Source organism: Colletes gigas, unplaced genomic scaffold, assembly GCF_013123115.1.
Source record: "Colletes gigas isolate AHSC1104 unplaced genomic scaffold, ASM1312311v1 Colletes_gigas_Sc00026, whole genome shotgun sequence".
Lineage (NCBI taxonomy): Eukaryota > Metazoa > Arthropoda > Insecta > Hymenoptera > Colletidae > Colletes > Colletes gigas.
In genome coordinates this window covers 449,076-464,575 of record NW_025106655.1, presented here as the reverse complement: position 1 = coordinate 464,575, position 15,500 = coordinate 449,076, and the positions used below count along the sequence as shown (strand labels likewise).

General features: G+C 44.5%; 1 protein-coding gene across 1 annotated transcript in view; it reads left to right on the top strand.

The window, feature by feature from the left end:
• LOC122401634 (bifunctional heparan sulfate N-deacetylase/N-sulfotransferase) overlaps positions 1-15,500 on the top strand; it is a 253,772-nt gene that overhangs the window by 11,378 nt on the left and 226,894 nt on the right. The window contains exon 2 of the mRNA XM_043403874.1: positions 13,830-13,891. The gene's annotated coding sequence lies outside the window, so the exon portion shown is untranslated. The remainder of the gene's footprint in view (positions 1-13,829; positions 13,892-15,500) is intronic.

Here is a 15,500-nt window from a genome sequence, read left to right as displayed (position 1 = left end):
TGAAGATCCGAGATTTTCAATTCGTGCACGGGAAACGCGAAGATCCTGCGCAACGGGTCGGAGAAACCGATATAGAAAGGACGGATTCCGAAGAGAGCATTCCCATGCTACGAAAAATCCGCAATATGATGCCGCTCGTACATAAAATAGACTTCCAACGAATCTACTTGCCTTAGCCGCTTCTTCGATATTTTCGTGTAATAAAAGATCAAGACGGTGCAAGCACAGACGAGGTGTACGAGTAGACCATACACCTTATGGACCTGAAAATTCTGAGGTGATTTTAACGTCCTCTTCTGTGCCGGTCAGTTGAGAAACTATTCACTGAATTAGTATTTATGGCCAGACAGCTATAGGGTGTGCGTGAATACATGTGGGTTGCCTTTGGGAGGGATTAAAAAGGCAATCCAGTATTATCAAGCAACTGCCCCTCCACTTACACACACTAATGCATAGCCACCTTGTACAAATTCAAGTAGTTGATTCTAATGCTCTCCTACGATAGTCAATCGATTTTATTGAAATTTATTTATGAAACATAGAACGTCAAACAAAATTATAAATCAAACACAAATTTAAAAAAAAAATTGACAGGGCGTAGGTGCTAAAATTTTTCGACGAAAACAAAAAATTTCAAATCATTCTAAAAAAATTATTTTTGATTGCGGGGGTCAATTACAATCATTTTTGGTGAATAGACATACCCTCGAAATCCTAGCCAGTTTCGAGAAAAGAATTCGATAAGTGGATAAAGTCGATAAAATTAAAAAAATTCAAATCGTTCTAAAAAAATTATTTTTGATTGCGGGGATCAATTACAATCATTTTTTATGAATAGACATACCCTCGAAATCCTAGCCAGTTTTGAGAAAAAAATTCGATAAGTGGATAAAATCGACAAAATTAAAAAAATTCAAATCGTTCTAAAAAAATTATTTTTGATTGCGGGGATCAATTACAATCATTTTTTACGAATAGACATACCCTCGAAATCCTAGCCAGTTTTGAGAAAAAAATTCGACAAGTGGATAAAGTCGACAAAATTAAAAAAATTCAAATCGTTCTAAAAAAATTATTTTTGGTTGCGGGGATTAATTACAATCATTTTTCGTGAATAGACATACCCTCGAAATCGTAACCAGTTTCGAGAAAAAAATTCTTTACTGAAAATTTCATACGTATATGTAAAGAAAAATCATAACTCCTGAATGGATTGGAGGATTGTAACGTTTCAAAATGGAAACAACACGTATGTACAGCTTTCATCCTGTTAAAAAACAATAGAAATTGTGTAATTTAATTTTCCGTCTCACTTCCTCTCGTGTTCATTTTTGTAACCTGTTGGTAATGTCGCGAGTAACACGAAAATGGTAATGGAGTTGTAGGGCAAACTCTTAGGGCAAACTCAGGCTTCTAGTCGATGTACATATACGTACAATCGTATTTAGTTTCTCGAATCGTTTGATCGTTATTACGTTCTGTGAAAATAAGGTAACGTTAGAATGGCTCTCAAACGATATTCGCTGCTGCAAACAAGAGCGACGCGTTTTAATGAACTTTTCCCCATTGTTCCCGGAGCAGAAGGCACACCGACAGAGAAACGAGCGAGCACTCTGTTCGCGTACCAGTTGCTCGTGAATCCTCTATCCTGTTCTTTTGCATAGGAAATGTTTCCCAGGCGTAGCGAGAGTTGTGTGTTGCGTCGTAGGTTCGTTCACGACGTTCTGACGACGGGTGACCGTAGGAGATGACCGCTGGCCATTATACGACCGGAATATAGCATAGAAAGGGCGGGGGTGGATCTAACGAACCCCTGCGATTCGGTGGTGGTGGTTGTTTTCCATTTGTCAGGAGGTAGGAAATGCGAGAACGCGAAACGAGAGGCGAGAAAGAGGGCAGAGACGGTCGTAAACATCGAACGTCGGAAGAGAGAGGCGAGTCCGGACCGGTAGGTGTTCCGACTGGTCAGCACCGTCATCCCTGTGGGTGGTTTTCCGGGTTAACCGATGCAGCACGAGGCAGCAGCAGCAGTAGCAGTAGCAGTAGCAGTAGTAGCAGTAGCAGCAGCAGTATCAGCGGGGGGGCGTCCTATTGTAGCCAGCTTGAAAATCGCTCGAGTGTACCGGCGCGGGCGGCGGGCGGCAGGCAGACTGAACTGGCCCGACTGCGGTTGCTCATTGGACGTTATATCTGTTGTATTATATAGAGGGACTCGCACACATCCGGCGTGCGTGGATGTAGGTGCATAGAACAGCGACGATTCCACGCCCCGGGAGAGCTGGCTGCTCGGGTATCGGTGTTAACGTCTCAGTGGACACGCCGTGGCACTGTCCGCTCTAACCGATAACGTTGCCAACTCGTTAGAAATGAATGGCCGGCCCAGGGGCAGGGGCAGGTGCCGCAAGGGTCAGAGACAATGGAGGAGACCTCCCATCGCCCGCACCGACTCGATTTGAGCTCGCCCCGACACACCCCGACTCCGGAACACGCGACTTTGTCCGGCTACTTCGTCCTCAATTACTTCGATACCCCGTAATTAATCTCGAGAGCGCGGAAGGTGGCCGTAGAGCTCGTTACAGGGTTAGTTTCCCGAGGATAATGGAGAGAGAATGGATAAAAGCGCCAGATGCGAGTTATCTCGAACAAACGTGTCCGAGGCTGCGAAAAGAAACCGACACCTGCCCCCCTGGAATCCTCCATCATACTTTTAAGTTACCGATCGACCGGGAACTCAATGCTTAGATGCGATTAGTCTCTGTTAACTCGGGTTAAAACGGTTTCAAATATTACGGTATTCGGGGTTGGCGACATTTTAACACGTTGACTGCCCCGCGCATTTTCACTATTGGTCGCGTCGCCGGTCACCGGTGGCCTCCACGGCAGTCAACGTGTTAATAATAGACGAAGGAATCGAGCCTTATCGTTGTCTCGCCCATAATGCTACTCCTATCTTGGAAGCTCTGTCCGTCGTGCCGCGCCGCGAGAGAGTAATCGTGTCGCACGATCGCGGGTAACTTTTCCCGTGGCCGTAGATCATTGTAAACCACTGCACGTGACGCCTTGGAACTTTACGAAACTTGAGTTTTCCTTAAACTGCACGGCATTAAACTCCGCCGGGCTTTGAAACAACGATAGCGTCTATCGATCGACGGCCGACAAACAACACGGCTCCCTTCGATTCGTTCGTGGAACGCTATCGACGGAACAGCTCGTGCCAACTCGAGGCAAACGTCCCGTTCGTTCCTGGAAGATAAACCCCGAATAAACTTGCGGGTTAAGCTGCTTGACCTGCGAGCCATTGTTTGTAGAAGCTGGCGTATGGATGATTCGCGATTCGCGATTATGGGTGCTTTGGTTTTCGCTGAAACGAAAGCTTTTCAACGGGGTACTTTAGGTATCGGAATTTCGTTCGCCAAAGAGACGAAATACCCGCCAAGTAAAATTTTAGTCGATGGTTTCGAAGAATATATTTATACTAGATAGATAGAAAAATCGGTATATCTACTGTTTCTCGCGGTACGACCGACCAACATTTCCCCCCTATTTTCTATGCAACGTTTTCAGAGAAATTTTCACTAACCATATAAGCTACAATTTTAACAACTTTTGAGGCACTCTAGCGCATTTTGTCTTCGAGAAAAGCGATCGACGTCCGGTGGTTGAATAGTTCCGTACGCGTCATAAACATTTAGATGGGGAAGAGAAAATGATCCTCGACGACGAGGCGGAAAGACGTTGTAAGCATTGTCGTCGCTGGTTTATGATGGATGGAGCAAAGGAATTCCTTGCTTTTGAGCCTGTCTCTCGATTCCACGGGTGGAATGTTACTCCCTAAAAAGAGGGCTGCGGATAAACTCGAGTAATTTGTCACTTGGCCGCCGACTCGTTTGCGAAGCGCGGGTACGCCCATCGTTGTACTTGCAAAAACGGAGTCGGTGTCTTGCCGTCTTCTCGTATAACGTAGATCGCGAAATACAGCGAAAGACGTCGTTTCGATCGACCGAGCATTTTAATTTCGACGCGAAAATACTCACGTGCGTATACCTTGAGTCCTTGATATCGAGAATCCGTCTGCCTGGGTTAGGTGCGCGATCCGTACTCTGACAGTCGCTTAAAAGTGTTTGTGTAACGCGTTTCTTGGAAAACGAGAGGGCCTGGCAACGATCCTTAGCGAGCTTCACCGACCAACACCCGACGAGATAACCTCCCAATTACAGAGCACCGGAATCCGTAAGTGTAGCCAACGTGTCCGGTCGCGTCGTTCCCTCGGATGCTAATTTATGGTAACGCCGCGCGTACTCGTCGAGAGCGAGCATCGTAAAGCGAGAAGCTGGCGAGAGTTTGCCAACGCTCGAGCCACTATCAAACGTTACAATTAAGTAGGCGCGGTTGCTCGTATCTCTTTACAAGATCTAGCAACGTGGCCCGCTAAATCGGCTTCTGTGTATCTATTCGCAGGCACGAAAATTGCACGTGGGTGCGACGTTATCTTGGCTGGTTCGATATCGATCGATGCCGTCGCGGCTTATCTCGTTGTCCCAGCGCGTTCGGGTGTCGTTATCGCTGCTATAGCAAGAAATTTTCCTCCAACTCGCCCCCCCCCCTCCCCTCCCCTGAGAAAATTACGTTCGATGGAAATGGAGCAGTTTTCGAAAAGAGCAAACAACACCGGCCTCGCACGCGTTTTCGTTCGCGGTCGAGAACGATAAGGGAATTGTTGATTCATCGCGTACAATTTTCCAAATATTTTCTGCTCTTTAACTCTGTAAACTGGATGATTTCTCGATCGTAAACGTCCAAAAACCAAAGGACGAGAGGAATACGTTGATCGGCGATTTCTTCCGTTCCCGTAGCTTCTCTTTCACTCGGGTTTTTTATCCTCCGGTTCTCCCTGTTCGCGTCTCGTCGCGTCTCCAATTTATCTTTCGGAGGATAAAAATGAAAAGTACGCTGGATGGAGGGCAGCTAAGAATTGGGAAGCACGGAGTTAGAGTTGGCGTGGAAGCGCGAGGCAGGTAACGGCGGTAGTAGTCGTGGATGCGCGTAACCCTCGCAGGATGGAATAGTCGTTTGTCATCGTTGAATAATCGCAGAGGACTGGGAGGGTGGGGCGTCGGGTCGAAGAAGGTTGAATGTCGGTGGTGACGACGGAGAAAGAGGAGTCGAAGTCAGTGTGGCAGGGCCGTTTAAAAGTACAATGGAGACCATTTACTCTCGACTCTCTTGTAGCGGTCCGTCCGTTCGCTCCCCCGTGTATCCCTCCTCAAGCCAGAAAAGTACCTCGCGACGGGCTGAGAATCTACCTCATTGATGCAGCCGCGTGGGTGGTGTCTGTGAGAGCTCGACTATTTCGTAGGAAATGGAAGGCAGAAGCGTCGTTCTTTTTAACGGGAGAGCATTTGATAAGTTCGCAACCGGTATAATAGAATCTCACGAGAGTAATGACAGTGGCAGAGGCAGTCGCGAGTAACGACGCGCAATAAGCCCCCCCGGATATATATCCTCGAGAGTATCGCTATGATTTACCACACGATAATACGATTATGCATCTTTCGGGGCAATCCGTCACTGTCACCGATCGACGCCGCGGATCGTTACGCTACCTTTAATTACGATCACGCACGATCTATTACTTTTCATCTTCGATTTCGCTCTGAACTGTTACGTTCTATCCGCGTAACAAGTTGTGCCTGGAAACGCCGTGGAACATTCAACCGTGTCAAACCTTTTACTTTGGAATATCGATTCGACGCGAAATTTTCCGATGATCGCGCAATATTCCAACTTTTCTGCGGTGGATTGTTTTCAAAGGAGCCTCGACAGCGTATCGAATACGTTTTAAAGTCGATTCTTCGACTTCGATGCGAGCGGTACAACGCAACGTCTAAGCCCGATTACCGATTCGAGTGGCTGCCTAGGCGGCATCATTATGCCGCGCATCGAGACGACGACAAGCCATCCGTTCTAATTACTCAAGACGGGCCCCGATGGTCAATATTGGTACCCGAATGCTAACGCGACCGTCGTCAGAGCGATGCAACGACCGGTTCCCGACTGTGACTCGAGTTATGCTTAATGCTTAAGCGATTCGATTTGTAATGCTAAGTGCTAACTCACCCCGACCATAGAGATAGCCAACAGAAACGTAACTCAAGATAATTTCAAGTTGATTACAGTAAGAGTCGCGCAATATCTTCTGTAATTTTCAAATTGTAACGCTATAGATACATTCTACTATTATATCATCCTTGTATTATTTTTTTTACTTTGTTTTTTTTGTTATTTTCTCTTTCCTTTATATTTTCTCTGTTATATTCGTTATTCTGCAAAATGTCAGTATTTTCCTTATGTTGTTTATATAATTGTTTAGTGCTTGGTGCAGTGACCTTTTCATTTGTAATCTGTTCATCATCAGTCTATTGTGGGCTGGACAGTCTTCTATTATGTGTTTAATTGAGATTGTTGTTTTACATGTCGGGCACTTTGGCGGTTCTTTATTCTCGAATAAATGGTTATGTGTTAGTTGTGTATGTCCTATCCTGAGTCTTTTTAGTATTGTTTTTTCTATTCTGTTTGGTGTGATTTTTGTTTCGCATTTTTCCACTGTTGATTTTATTAGTTTTAGCTGTGTAGTTGTTGTGTTCCATTCTTCTTGCCATTTCTGGAGTAGGGTTTATTTTGTGTGTCGTGTAGTCTTATTGGGTGTAGATTACTATCTGTAGATCTTGTTTTTTCAACCTTTTGCTGTATTTCTAGGTTTGCTATGGTTGTTTTTATAAGTTGTAATAATGCGTCATGTGATTCCGATCGAATCATGTGAACGATCTTCTTAACATTTTGTTCCACTTTGAAGGAGCGTATCTCGAGACTAGGAAATAAACGAATAAATGTTGTGTGTAAGGTCTACTCGTATACCTCGTCTGTGACTGTACCACGGTATGTATAGATCATACATTCAGCGATAATTAATGTTCCTAGACCGCTAATAGGTTATCGATTATTGGTGGAAAAGGAAAAGCTGCCGTTTCGTTATTCATTATTTATCGTTCCACGGATGTGTTGATAATTATCACGACGCGTAACCTAATTTCCTACAAACTGTTCGCGTTCCATTAAATCGTCGATATCCGCGATCCTAACATCTCGTACGATAAAACCCTCTCGTCAAGACATATCGAGCGAACAGGTACCAATTCTGGTTATAATAACACGCATTTTCGGACATTGTAGTAAAAGACGAAAGGCTGCGTTTGCGAGCTCTTCCGGCCGAAAATTACAGTCGCGTGACTGACGCTCGTCCATCCCTGCTGGCGAGGCGAAGCAACCTGGCTGAGAAATGAAGCCGCATTACCGACGATTGCCGTCGATAGCCTCGCTTGCGCGTCGAGTCATTAGCCGCGACGCGACGATATTCCCATAATTTACGGGGGGCGGGGATGAAACGAACGACGCGTCTCGAATCAATCGGAACGACGAGCAACCGAATCGCATTTCCCATCCAACACATTATGCGTGCCGGACGCCTGGCCGATCTGTGCTCCAAGGTAACTTGTCACGCACGCTCCATCGCGACAACAGGAGACGCGAAACTTTTTCTCTTCGGAGAATGGTCTGGTTTCTATGGAAGACGGGTAGCGTCGATAGTTGGTGTTTTGTTGAAACCCTCTGGGCAGATAGAATCTGCCGCACCCTTGTGTCGCGTTTACACTGCCTTAAGTAAGCCCGTTTTCGTGTCAATGGACGATGAATCCATCCACGGGCTTTATCTCGACGACACGCCCCCTTAGGTATATTCCACGTCCACGTTTCCCTCTTTTCGTACATAATGCGCCGCGACATATACTCGCCTTAATGTTTTCAATTATTAGCGGTACAAATTGTAGGACTTGAACAGGACGTACGTTGGATTTTTACCGGATGGTAAATTTTTAAACGCATCAGAGATGAAATCGACTGCGTGGAGCAAGAGCGATTCTGTAATTTGCGTAAACAGTGGGAAGAAAATAGCGAGTATTAGGTCGGGGCGTAGCTTGTTCGCGTCTCGGTTTCCGGAGCGCCAAGTTCGTTACGATTTGAATTTCGCGTCGACTATTTTCGATATATGTAGCCATGTCAGTAAACGAGGAAGTTTCCGTTCGTGTAGCCCGTAGTGAAATGGTAGGAGCGGCTGCCACACGGATCAAGGACTTTTCTATGGGCGGTGGCTGCGTGCGCCAGCGATATTTGCTACGCGCCAATATTGGTCTTCGCTATCGGCTGTTTGCCGGTAAATAGGAATTTTCTCCTGGACGACGGATACTTGGTCGACGTGCACCGGCAACGAGATTCAACGCGCGACGATCGGTATGGTTTTTCCAAGTATTCGGCTCCGTCGAAAGGCGGGACGATCGCAGTGGCCAGGAAATGCGGGCGAAATCGGTTCAGAATCGATGCAAAGCAACCCCTATGATTCGATAATACCAACGCCCAATGTTTTTCCTTTCTTCGTGACGAACAACGAGGATGCTTTCTATACCGCGGTTTAATCTCCAATGCGTTCACGCTCTTTTCCCCCGCATCCTCGAAGCGTTTTTTTCCCCCACCATCGACGCTCCTTTTGTCGCGTTGCACGATGATTCTGTCTCGGAAGCACCGAGGTGTCGCGACACCGTTTACGACGCGCCACCGATCGTGAGCATCGATCACGGAAAAGGCATTAAAAATGCCTGCGTCGCCTATTGTTCGTGAGAGTTTTCTCGCGTGTAATTTCTACCGGTTCTTCCGTGCGTTTCGATCGAAAAATGAAAGAGAAAAAAAAGAAGACCCGTTGCGTTGTAGTTTGTACGTTGCACTAAGCACGACGCAGGCCACGTAGGCAAGTCGGTCACGCGATCTAAGAGTCATCCACCCACACGGTGGATGTCTTTATCTGGCCTCTTACCGTAATGTTTCCTTGCCACGCGTTTAAAGGCGAGCAATTTTATTCTTCGATCCGAATACAGATTCGCCTTTAAGAAGGAGACCGTGGGTTATCGATCGTCCGCCTAAAACGACGCGATCAACGAGTTGACCGCAGCTGGTGATCAGGCTACGCGCGTAAGTAGTCGAGACCGATTATGGCCAGACAGGCCCCCGTATAAACGTATACACTTTTAACACGTTCACTGTCAGATGAAAACTGTATAATATTCTGCAAGATTAAAATTTTGATTTCACACCATTATAAGCTACATAACCTGAAATTTGTTTCGGTACTTATTTTCGTAACCTTGTTAAAATTCACAAATTCCATCCAAATTTATTTCCCTGGGCGTCTTAACTTGAGAATTAATTTTTCTAGTATCATAGTGGTAAATCCTGTCACCCACATATGGGTGACGTGTCAGTCAAAGTGTTAAGGACGCGACGCGATTTTAGTTAACATTTTAACCTTTTTAGTGCCGAACGACGATATATCTTAGAAAATCTAATTAGGTGCCTTTTTCGACGAAAAAAAAAACATTTCAAATCGTTCTGAAAAAATTATTTTCGGTTGCGGGGGTCAATTACAATCATTTTTGGTGAATAGACATACCCTCGAAATCCTAACCAGTTTCGAGAAAAGAATTCGATAAGTGGATACATTTTTCGACAAAATTAAAAAGTTTCAAATCGTTCTGAAAAAATTATTTTCGGTTGCGGGGGTCAATTACAATCATTTTTGGTGAATACACATACCCCTGAATTTCTACCCGCTTTCTAGAAAAAAATTCGAGAAGGTGTGAAATTTTTCAACGGGAAAAAAAATTTCAAATTGTTCTGGAAAAATTATTTTCGGTTGTGGGAGTCAATCACAATCATTTTTGGTGAATAGACATACCCTCGAAATCCAGCGCATTTTCGAGAAAAAAATTCAGTACGGGCTCCACTTTAAACGTTAATAACTTTTTAACAAAGCCTCATCATATTTTGTATTGATTATTTATTAAAAAATCATTGAAAATCGAATGCTTATACTTTATGCTACGTGACCTACATAAAACTGTGATCAAACAATGATTATTCTAATGTGTAAATATTGTTTGTAGAAGAGAAACTTGTGTCTATGTTTTTTATCATATTTTATAATTATGTTATTTATATGATTTGCAATAAATATTGAAATGCAATTGCCATTACTTTATTCTTTCTTAATTTCGTAATATGCTGCTTTTTGAATTTTGTAAATATCATTCTTAGTTTGATTTTTATGAGCATTTTCTCTAACCATAACAAACTCGTCAAATAGGCTCGGTATTCTTCGCATAGGTACCCGTTTTTCGCTCGGCACTAAAAGGGTTAATGGCCGCACGTATCACGCGAAGACCGTTGTCTATCACCACTGATATTGTGGACCAAAGTGAGATACACAAAGATGCTAGGAATATTATTATAAGGAATTATAAATGTAATTTTAAAGTTGAGTGTATGATGAAATGCTGACTGATACAGTGGATCACGCACACGTCACAGTGGCCAACGTCTGCTAGCTCGCAAAGTCACGTATACGTGACAGCGGCCGTCAAAGAGCTATTGTAGCAATAAAGTCTGACTCTATAGTAGTCATGGAAGTTCCTTACTTTGAATCGAGCAAACGCGGTAGGGCATCTCGCGATTTCGTTCTTTAGTTTTTATTAGCTCTTCGGTCGTTTAAATAAACCCGACGTTGCGATAAGGATCGCCAGATGTAGTAAAATAAATTACATACGTAATACCAAGTGGCCAACCCTATTACCGCCGACTGTGCGAGCCACTCTTGCCATTGCGTCTACCCTTTTCCCTTTTGCCCTCTCGGTCCGTTCTGCGAAAATAGCGAAACCGGAACGAACCCGAACGTTGGAACGACGAGATATTTTTTCTCAATTTCCTCGGCAACGCGCCGTAGCCCGGAATCTCTTTTGATTCCGGATGGAACGAGGCTTTCCGTATTATTGGTTTTCTTTAAACGAATCGGCCGTATTTAACCGCTATGGTTTCGCGATTGCCTAGAAAATGTTACGTTCGCATCGTGCGGGTTGTTGCATCGATTAATTTCGTTCTTTCATTCGCGGTAATCCAACAAAAAAGACGGATACTACGCATTGGTTGTTTCGAAGGTTACGAATTTCTGTACGGTTTGCAACTTTACAGCGTAGTTAGATTGTTCCTCTATAGTGGTGTACAAAGCTCGGTAACCGATCGACCTAGAACCCTTAGCGAAACAGAACTTGCTAAACTCTCGAACGGCTATAACGACGGGGTTGGTATCTTAACCTTGAACTAGGGCCAGCTCGATCTTCGTACAACTATTCTTAGGTATGGAAACTTAAACATTTGGATTTGGAAACCTCAGAACGGTAAGAATAAAACGTCAAGAAAATATTTGTGCCCTGTTCTCGATGCGTATTCGTTGATGGTTAAAATCTACTTCGCAACACCGATTATATCGCGTTCTGTTATCGCGAACTTTCGAATTGCGTGATTCGAGCACCGCTTAAATTCACCCTGACCGTTCTAAATCCACCTCAAGGAGCGGTATCGCGCGATCTTGAAGCGACTACGTCACGAACGTCCGTTACGACCGATAATTATGACACCGTATTGACCGTTTCTCCTTTTCCTCTGTTATAACGTTAACGCGAGGCGCGTACGCATCAAACGACGGTTAACGGGCCCTGGCAATAAAAAAGCTGCTGTTCCATCGATTACAATTCCGTAACGGAACTTTGTGCGATAGAGCAATAACTCTAAATATCGAGATATCGACCCGTGGCCTCGTTTCTCCGGATTAATTCGATCGTAAGTAACGCCGCGCGTCCCACGCGTTCCACGCGGTTTTCTATTATATTTTACTTCCGTTCTCCGATTCGATCGTACTTGGTCCTCGCGTTCCAAACATTTCTACCCAAGGACACGATTGTACGTAATTATGTGAATTACAAACGTACACGTGCGAGTTTTATTCGCCTTGCGTTTGGAAAGTATAAGAAAAATGGAAAGCCGGTAGACACGGAGAACGGCAGTTTTCCAATTGGAAATTTCAAAGCTTAACGCCACAACTCGGTTCGTTGTCGCCGAGAACTTGGACGGAAGTTGTCTCATGAATTCGACTGGTTCAATTCCGAACCGGGAAAGGGTTGAAAGGGGTGGCTCTTAATATTGCACGATCTCGAAAACCGTTTCCGCGTCTATCGAACGGCTATGCGACCTCGGCCAACGTCTATGCACACCCAAGGAATTTCTATCTATTTTATTACGTCTCGGAAATTTCGACAATTTTCGGGTTTACCTCTAGACCGTCGCCTGTCGCCCAACAATCGTGAGTACTTGTTGCTGGATCGGTTGAACGTGAAACTCTATGTATACGAGGCTCATGATTAACACTAGATTACATATTTAAAATTGCAAAACGCGTAAATATTATTTCTTAACACCTCATGTTGAATTTGATTGATGCAATGACATGAATGCATATTCTAATTAAAAGAAAAATCGTATTTTAAGGTAATCGTCAATATGAAAAGTATCAATAAATATACGATATAAACGATGTTTGCTGTTGTGCACGAGCAACGTAAATCGAGAAATTTCACAGGACACATTAATTTCGAAGAATTCATCGAGCCTTTATTTATTCAGAGATTAATATGATTGTTTGTACCGCTTAAAACAATTAGGCGACCTTGCTTTTGGACACTTTGTATTCGATATAATAATATTTCCATCAACTCCATTAGCGAGCGATAAACTCGTTCCGACAGTCGTCGTCGTCGGGAATATTCGCGCTAGATTCTGCTTTAAACATTTAATTGCGGAAAATATTTGACGAAATTAACAATTACCAAGAGTAAGGTGTGAAAGTAATTGGATGCACATTGCATCGTTAGCGTGTACTAGTGTCTCGTTAAAATTTTTTCCTAGGAAAAACGAAGGAAAGCCTGAACGTTGAAATAAACCGTAATTCCTGCAAATTTTTGCGATGATAAAAAAAAAGTATACGGCAATACTATGTCCCAGGTCACGAACGTAATTACGTAAATCTCATTATAGAAAAAAGTAACCCTTCGACGCAAGGACGTAATCCAACTAATTGCGTCCCGATCGGAAAAACGGTAACGGACGAACGCCGTGTATCACGATTAATAATAGTTCTTTGTGCATTCGATGTTCTTGGAAATTCAAGGATCTCGGTAGAGCAGTAATCTTCGTAACTTTTCGTTGATCGAACGTATGAACGATATACTAAATTTCATTTAACGTGCAGCGAAGAGAAGTTGTTCGTTTCGAAAATATACGTATTGTATGAAATGCGAGCGACTCTTATAAAACGCATCGAGCTTTTATTAATTTATTTTTATTGCGTCCGTGCGTAGATGCGACCGCGCGCGAATAAACGTGGCCGATAACGAAGTCGGTTCAGATCGATATCGGGAAGGGGTGACAGGCAGAATTTACCATTCTTTCGTCGAGTCGTTGAGACGAGATAATACCGAGAACGAGAGAAAAAATGAACCGAAGGAGGGTTAAACGAACGTTGCCCCCAAGGAAGTCCGTCGTGGGAGGAATTCCTACCTGCCGGAAACTTGGAAAGCCTTTTATTCGGTCCCTCCGGTGCCAGGGCGAAACGTAGCCGTCGTAGGGTGGTTTGGAGGGTGCCGAAGGGATCCACGAAAGACTCCTCCTTCGTATACCCTCGCCATTTGGTTAACCTCGAAGACGTGAAATAAAATCGAACCGATACGAGAGGTAACGAAGGGGGTGGTATCGTTCCGCCGCGACCCAACGTTCTCTTTACCGTTTTGGAACATGGATTTGCTTTTTTTTACACATGATTTTCTGCTTTATTTTTTCAGATCGAATGCCCTGAGAATTCAACGAAGGAAGCGAAAGTCGGGCGTCGCGATGGGCTGAAGAGGTGAGTTGCATCCTAGCGTGCCTGAAACTATTCCGTCGAACTATTTAAAGCGTTTCGCGTGCCTCGGTAGTTTTCCAAGACCGACGCGCGTTTCTACTTGGATATTTCCTCTTCCGCGAGCGTGTAAAAACTTAAAGAAACGTAAGAGCTAAACGTTTCGCAGACGTTGTTGGTTGTTAGTATCTTCGGGCGAACAGAATGCGTTTGGAACTTCCCGATTGGAAGTTCAGCAAAGAACCGAAACGTTTCTCGACCAAGCATTTTCCCGCGCACATATTTCGTCTCCCTCCTTTGATCCTTTTCCCCCCGAGCTTTGTTAATTCATTCCCCCGTGTTATCCTTTCTGTTCGTCTCTCGTGTGGCCTCCGCGATAACTCCTTGATCTCCTTGGCCCCTCGAGACCGGACAGTTTCGTTTCCATCGAGCGCCCGTGCTGTTTACAGAACCCTCGAGCCAACGGGATCCGGACGCTCGAGCAGTTCTCGAAACTTACGCCATGAATGTCTGTTAGGTTGTATTCTTTCGCGTGCGCGCGCTATCATCGACGAACGACGTTAAAAAGAGAGGGACGTGGTATAGGTAGTCTACAAGGATAAAGACTTTGCGTTAAACGGCTGACATTGTTCTTGTAAACGCCGTAAGCTTCGTGGACGTCGAACGTTCCTTGAGAAAAATGGCGTTCTCGAAGAAGGAATACGATATACTTTCCCTGACTTTCAAACGGCGAACCGACTCTCGAGCGACACTTGGCCAGACAAATTTCACGGGCAACAAGTGCCTTATAGTCTCCTTTAAAACGATGGTTCTTGCGACATTTGCATAATAAAACATTTTACCGTGAAAACAGAGAACTGCTGGTCCGAACAAAGGGGTTGCTGGTAGCGTGAGTCATATTATTTGTGTATCAGACTTCGTAAAACGCGCGATGGTTCCATACTGCCCGAAGGAAAAATGGATTACGTTATGTTGATTCTTATGTTTGAAAATACTTTTACCTTTTATCGAAAACTTGTTGTTACGATAATACGTAATTAATTGACGGACGGACAATAAACTCTTTTTTAACGCGTTGTATTTGTATATTTAAAAGAATACGATCTTAGGGTTGTTTGTACGAATAAAAGAAAGAAAAAGTAACGATCGATCGTTAGATCGAACGGAATTGATCGAATAAAAAGAAGGGCGCAAACATCGGCCCTCGTTAACGGCAAAAAAATGTAGATCGTCGCGGTGAAAGGAAACAAATAGTTGTTTCGTTCCGTTGGACGGAGCAAAACGTTACGGGCGCTCGAGCCAATTGCGTCTTTATCGCGCGGCGATAAATGAACACGTTCCCTTTGCGAGCGTCTGGATCCATAATTGCCCTTTGCTCCCGGTAACGTGTATCGGTAGCAGCGACGGTTACTGGAATCCACGACACGATGCGCATCTATTATTACTCGCACACGGAGCTAAATACCTGACGGAAACTCACCCCTATTCCCATTCCCCGTGGCGCGGCGTTGCGCGAGAATATTTACCCGAGCAGTGTTCGCCGCTTTCCGCGCTAATAAACCGTTCTCCCTGCCACCGTCGCTAATTACTCGACGAACGAACCCTACGATCCCCC